This window comes from Ailuropoda melanoleuca, chromosome 8 (assembly GCF_002007445.2).
Source record: "Ailuropoda melanoleuca isolate Jingjing chromosome 8, ASM200744v2, whole genome shotgun sequence".
Lineage (NCBI taxonomy): Eukaryota > Metazoa > Chordata > Mammalia > Carnivora > Ursidae > Ailuropoda > Ailuropoda melanoleuca.
Window position 1 is genome coordinate 71,911,788 of NC_048225.1, and position 6,404 is coordinate 71,918,191.

The following is a 6,404-nucleotide window of genomic DNA, read 5'->3' on the forward strand; positions in this document are numbered from 1 at the left end:
AAGTCTCTCGTTCTCTCTGACACGTCACTAACCCAGGGAGTGGTCTCTTTCCTGCTATTGCTTCTCGAAGTCCTTGCCTCTTCCAACAGCACAGCCGAATCCTCCTCAATTTTCTTCACTGGGCTTAGGGACCACTTGCAGGAGAGCCATGGAAATGTAAAACCGAAAGTCCTCAGTGGGAGGAAGAAGGCTAGAGATCACTGGTGTGATGACTTTTAAGTCTCTTCCTGCAAACCAAGGCCTCAGGAAGGTGTGCTTATGTCAGCTAGGTCTGCACAGAACTGTGGGAAATTACAGCAAAGCCTTGAGGTAGAGCCTAGGGAGCGAGACGTAGGCTCACGTCAGACTCGGTGTGCTGGCCAAAATCAATGAGGCGGGGCTCCCAGGGTCCAGGGGAAGAAAAAGCAAATCAGGGGCGCCTGGGTGGCTCAGTCGTTAAACGTCTGCCTTCGGCTCAGGGTGTGATCCCGGCGTTATGGGATCGAGCCCCACATCAGGCTCCTCCGCTAGGAGCCTGCTTCTTCCTCTCCCACTCCCCCTGCTTGTATTCCCTCTCTCACTGGCTGTCTCTCTGTCAAATAAATAAATAAAAAACCTTAAAAAAAAAAAAAAGAAAAAGCAAATCAAACACAAGGAGAACAGAGCAGTGAAACCAGGAGGATATAGGCCTTGAAGACCATGGTGAGTGCAATGCTCATGCATCATGTCAGGAAGTTAGGAGTCGGGGTGAGGTCAAGGACCAGAGTCACAGCACCAAAGAGACCTCAGTTCTGAGATAAATTCCTGACTCAGAGCTAAATAATATTGCCCTTGACCTTATCTTCTAGACATGTCCTATTGACATTCAGTACAGCCCTATTTAACAAAACCAAGGTTGTGATTCCTACAGTTATTACAATACTGAGTTCTGTAATTTGTATTACAGTACAAAGCTGTGTCTTCCGTGGGTGCTCCATAAATGCTTATTGGCTCCTAACTGATTGCCACCAAGTTTCTAAACAAAATATATTGGAAAATATAGTAGTTCAACATTATCGGGGACCTAGGTCCTGAATGTTGAGTTTCCCTCAGCAACCAAAATTAACGATCTCACCAATGAAAGGGAACTTGGGGAAGCAAATTAGAGTTGGCTGTAGAATTTCTACACTCCTCTTGAGCGATGGGATTTATTTTCTCCTCCTTCTGAGTTGGGAAGGCCTGGCTGACTTTGGTCTGCAGAGCATGGTGGAAGCAATACTTTACTAGGTTGGGCCTGGCCACTAAGAGGACTGTCGCTTCTGCCTGGTCTTTTGGGACCCTAAGCTGCTGTGTCTGACTACCCTACTGGAGAGACTCTGTGGATAGGTCCTGCAAGGACATGGAGAGGAGGAGCCCCAACAGAGCCCACCCTTCCAGATGTCCCCACCAAGTGGCCAGTGTGGTGACAGAGCTGTCTTGCATCCTACAGAAAAGCCCAAACGCCTCCTGAATCCTACCAAGTGATCTTCTCCAACCACACAGCACCCAAACACATCCCCCACCCCACCCGATTTGACCGAGTCCACAGACTCCAGGTGAGCATATGAGAAAACACATGCCTATTTACGTATTGGAAATCACATTCACATCTCAAGCCCTTACCTTCCACAAAGTAAATCCCATTGCAAAGAAGCGGCATGGAATGTTCAACTGCTTACCACTGGGTAACCAAGGAAGTTAGAGGAGCCAGCTGCAGGCCAGTAGAGTGTAATTCCCACATGGGATTTAACCAAGCGGCTCGGGATCTCCTGCTCTCGAACTGCTCTCCAATTCAAGAAAGGATAAAGGGGCAAGATGCAAAACTTTTCAGTTACAACATAAGATAAGATAACTTGGAACCCAGCCTCTCCTTGAGCTCCTTTTTAAATCACTAAGCACCTGGCAGCCCATTCTGGCTCAGGTGTGGTCCACACCCAACGGTGGTCTCAGGGTGGTACCCCCAAAGTCTGCTTCCCAGGCCAGTGTCGGACTGGCTGCCTCAGACTCACCAATGGGACTAATTGCAGCTCCAAGCTAATGAGCATAGCTGCAAATTTTTACCCAGACGTGTTTCCTTTGCCTTTACATTTCCCTGACTCTCCTTTGGAAAAGCAGATTTGAAGCTTGTCTTCCCTTTTCCTCGTTTAGCTGCCTCTCAAACCAACTCTTTCCTTGCTGCAGACTGGATGCCTCAGTGATTGTCTTTGCCATGCGTCAGGCATACAAACTTGGGTTTGGTTACAAAAGGATGTGTATTCTTCCAGAAGCTTCCAGGTGGTGTTGATGCACAGACAGGTTTGGCAACCGCTAGATAAATATCAGTTAAATCCAATAACCCAGGATGTGCCTGACATATACCAAACCAAGAGGCACACAGAAGAGTCAATATTAGTTACACTAATGCTTAGTAAGAATACTGCCCTTTAGGAAAAAGATAACAGACACCTGCAACTTTATCAGTGACTGTGTGGATTTAACAGAAGCTTCGGCAAAAAGGTGGTTTATTGTAAAGAAACAGGACCTTACAGAAGCCCAGGTTGAGAAGCAATGGGCTGGAATAAAAACTAGAAGGCTATCAGGAACCAGTGTGTCTTTCCACCATGTTTAAAAGAACAAAAAACAAAAAAACCCAAAAAACCTGTTTTTGCCATTGTTAGCCTTCCTTCTCTGCAGTCTGGCTCTCTCTGCCCTGGATGCAGCCGCAGCCCCTGCCTCACCACACTTCCCTGTCCTGTTTCCCACACGCTGCCCAGAGCAAGCACACGGTGCAAACTGGTGCTTGCTAGCAGATATGGCCAGCCACCGGTTTGCCATGGACAACACAACTTTTTTAATGTAAGATCATTTCAATATTGTTAAACTGTGAGATTTCATATAAAAACCTGAATTGAGGACTTCTGTAACCAGAAAACCTGGCAAACTGGGCTCACATGTGGCAGGATCGTCCTGGAGCTAAGTAACAGCCAGCTGTTTGCACGGAACACGAGCCCTCCAACCTCCCGGCCCTCACTCGGTCCCTCGCCTGTCCGCGTCAGTCCCTGCTGCCATCGCAAGACTGCAAAAGATTGGTGACTTCCATGCCACACACTTATTTCTCACCATTCTGGAGAAGTTCTGGAAAGTCTGCCAGCCTGGTTGAGTTCTGCGGAGAGCCTTCTTCCTGGTTTCTTTACATGGCGAGGGGAGGAAGTGAAGGGAAGCAAGTTCTCACCTGTTCCTTCTTACAAGGGCACTAATCCAATCACAAGGACTCCACCCTCAGGACCGAATTACTTCCCAAAGGTCTCATCTCCAGATTCGGTCACACTGCAAATTGGAGTTTCAACATAAGAACTTGAGGGGGACACAAACATTCAATTCAGAGCAGGGTCCCTGACCGCAAGATCACAGGTCAGGTGGAATTATGCTTAGAAGCTATGTGGTTGGTTTCCTTAGACCTGGGTGGCATCGTTCATTATGTCACCTGTTTGACCCTTACAAGCATTGGAATTTGCAATCCCCGTGACTTTTCTAAGTGCATATTTTAAACTCCCAGAAAAAGAGTTAGTCTGACTCGGCCATGACCACGTACTTGACCCTGGTCCAAACAGCTTGGCCACAGGAGTCACGTGACTCAGGCCCCATTCAGCAAGACCTGCGGGAGCGGTGGTTCTGAGAAAAAGTTGAGAGAAAGCTCTGCAAGAAGGCAGGATGGAGCTGGAGGAAAAATGATTAATGATTTTTTTTTTAAATTTTTTCTTCTGGGGGGCAGAAGGGAAGGACAGAGGAGAGGGAGAGAGAATGTTGTAAGTAGGCTCCCTGCTCAGCATGGAGCCTGATGCGGGGCTCCATCTCACGACCCTGAGATCATGACCTGAGCCAAAATCGAGAGTTAGATGCTTCACCGACTGAGCCACCCACGCGCCCCATTAATGATCCTTGTATACAGGATTCGTGCACTTATCTTCCATATTTTAGCTCACTTCCCTTATGATCAGAGCACAGGCATTTGCAAGGGGGTCAACAGAGTTTATGGGTGCAACTGAGTCAGAGGACAGCGCAGAGCTCTGGGTGAAGTTTCGTTTTGTTTTGTTTTAATAAATGCTATAGAATAAGTTCCAAAGGACAGGCTTTCTGATTAATTTCACACACCTACGGGCACCGGGGTGGCTAAGTGGTTAAGCGTCTGCCTTCTGCTCAGGTCACAATCCTGGGGTCCTGGGATCGAGCCCTGGATGGAGCCCCGGGTTGGGCTCCCTGCTCAGTGGGATGTCTGCTTCTCCCTCTCTGGGAGGGAGGGAGCTTCCAGTGCTTGCGCTCTCTGTCGCTATCTGTTACTATTTCTGTCTCTGTCTCTGTCTTTCTCTCTCAAATAAATAAATAAACAAAATCTTAAAAAAAAATAATTTCACACACCTAGAATAGTGCCTGATCCATACACATGCCCTATACACACCGTGAATGAGGAAATCAGTGAGCTGAGCCCCTGTCAGACACCCAGCCGTCATTCTCAGCTGGGAGTGCCCTTGGAATTATTTGGAAAGCTTTTAACAGTCCAGACTCCCTGGCCACATCTTAGACCTATTGAAATAAACTTCCCAGAGACAGGGCTGAAGAGTCTGCATTTTTTTAAAAAAACCATCCCGGGGGTACTGATGAGCACGAGTTCCTTAAAAAAAAAAAAAAAAATACAACAGAAAAACTCCGAGATCTTTTCCAAGGTCTCAGATTCTTTTCTCCAATTCCATAAAATAACCAAAGAAGCGGAGGAAGGGAGATAAGTAGAAGGAATAAAGAGAAACAGAAAAATCGAAAACAAATGAGATAGACAAAGCAGATTTTCAAGGTTTTCGAGCAACATTTCTGTCTCACGTTGTTTACTTCCCACCAACTAAATTAGCACAGACCGGATCTTCAATCTCTCTGAAAACACACCGTATGTTAACTAACTAGGATTTAAATTAAAACTTTAAACATAGATAAATAAATAAATAAATAAATAACTCTCTCCGAAAACAATTTCTCCTATTTTCATTGTGAAAAATCAAGCAGCCACTTTCTAATTTGGAAAGTGGTTTCCAATGACACGGCGGAATCCACCACGAGGCACAGGCTGCTCCCGAACGGTGGCACGTGGCCGCCCAAAGGTCACTGGCATTTCCCCCCCTGGCGCGGCCGGGGACGGTCAGGTTTCACCTTCATTACTACAAATATGGGAGGGCGGTCAGCCCTGGATGTCGGGAGGGCTTGGCCTCCCCTGTGGGGAACTCTCTCCCCCACTCCAGAAGGTTGGTGATGCCGGGCTCGGCACGAAGCTCGTGGGACACTGAGCACGGGAGTCTGGGTCGCAGGGTCCCAGAGTCAAACCCAAAGGCTCTGATCATGAACCTGACAGCAGCAGCAGCAAGCTGAGCAGATGGCAGCGCAAACAGGACCCTCAGAAGGATCAAAGCCAGGGACCCAGGCTCAGGGAATGAATTTACCACCTTCTTCTTTCTCGTATTGTATGTGTGAGCTGGCTGGAAGCTTATGCCCAGCACTTGTGTTAAAAAAGCATCTGCATTTATGTATGTATGTGTTTGCTTCCTTATGCGTACAGAATCTCTGGAAAGACATGCAAGAAATGGGAGATAATAGCTGCTTCCGCGGAAGGAAACTGGGTAGCTGCGAGGTTTATTTTCTTCTCTAGCCTAGTGTGAGTCTTGCATGTTCTATCAAACAATTATTTTATCTATGCAACAAATTGTGTGATAGTTAAACACTGTACCCAGGGGGGGAATGTATCCGATGCTGACTGGAGCTCAGAGTCGGTGCCAAGAACTGAGAACCCTACATTCTGACCCTGGGGGACAGACTACTTTCTCAGGAGACTGGCCCTACCACCCCCAAAGCAGCATCCCTGTCCCCCAGGTTTGATAGGAGAGAGAGAGAGAGAGAGAGTCCCTGGGAGCACAGGCCAATGGTCATCCTTCCCTTTGTTTTTTTTTTTTTTTAAAGATTTTATTTATTTATTTGACAGAGAGAGAGACAGCCAGTGAGAGAGGGAACACAAGCAGGGGGAGTGGGAGAGGAAGAAGCAGGCTCCCAGCAGAAGAGCCTGATGCGGGGCTCGATCCCAGAACACCAGGATCACCCCCTGAGCCGAAGGCAGACGCTTAACGACTGCGCCACCCAGGCGCCCCTCATCCTTCCCTTTGATGAGTGTAAGCTGGCTGGTTCACCAGGCCCCTGGGCAGGTTCCACAGTCCCATGGGAGTCTCTGTCCTGCCCAAGGTGCCACAGCACCCAGTCTGTGGCAACCTGTCCCCTAGAAGGCAGAGACTAGGCCCCATTCATCATTTGATCCCCAGCCCCAGCACACTAGTGTTGGGTACAGCGTTTGTTGAATGAATGGACAGGCGTGTGAATGAATGAATGAATGAATGAAT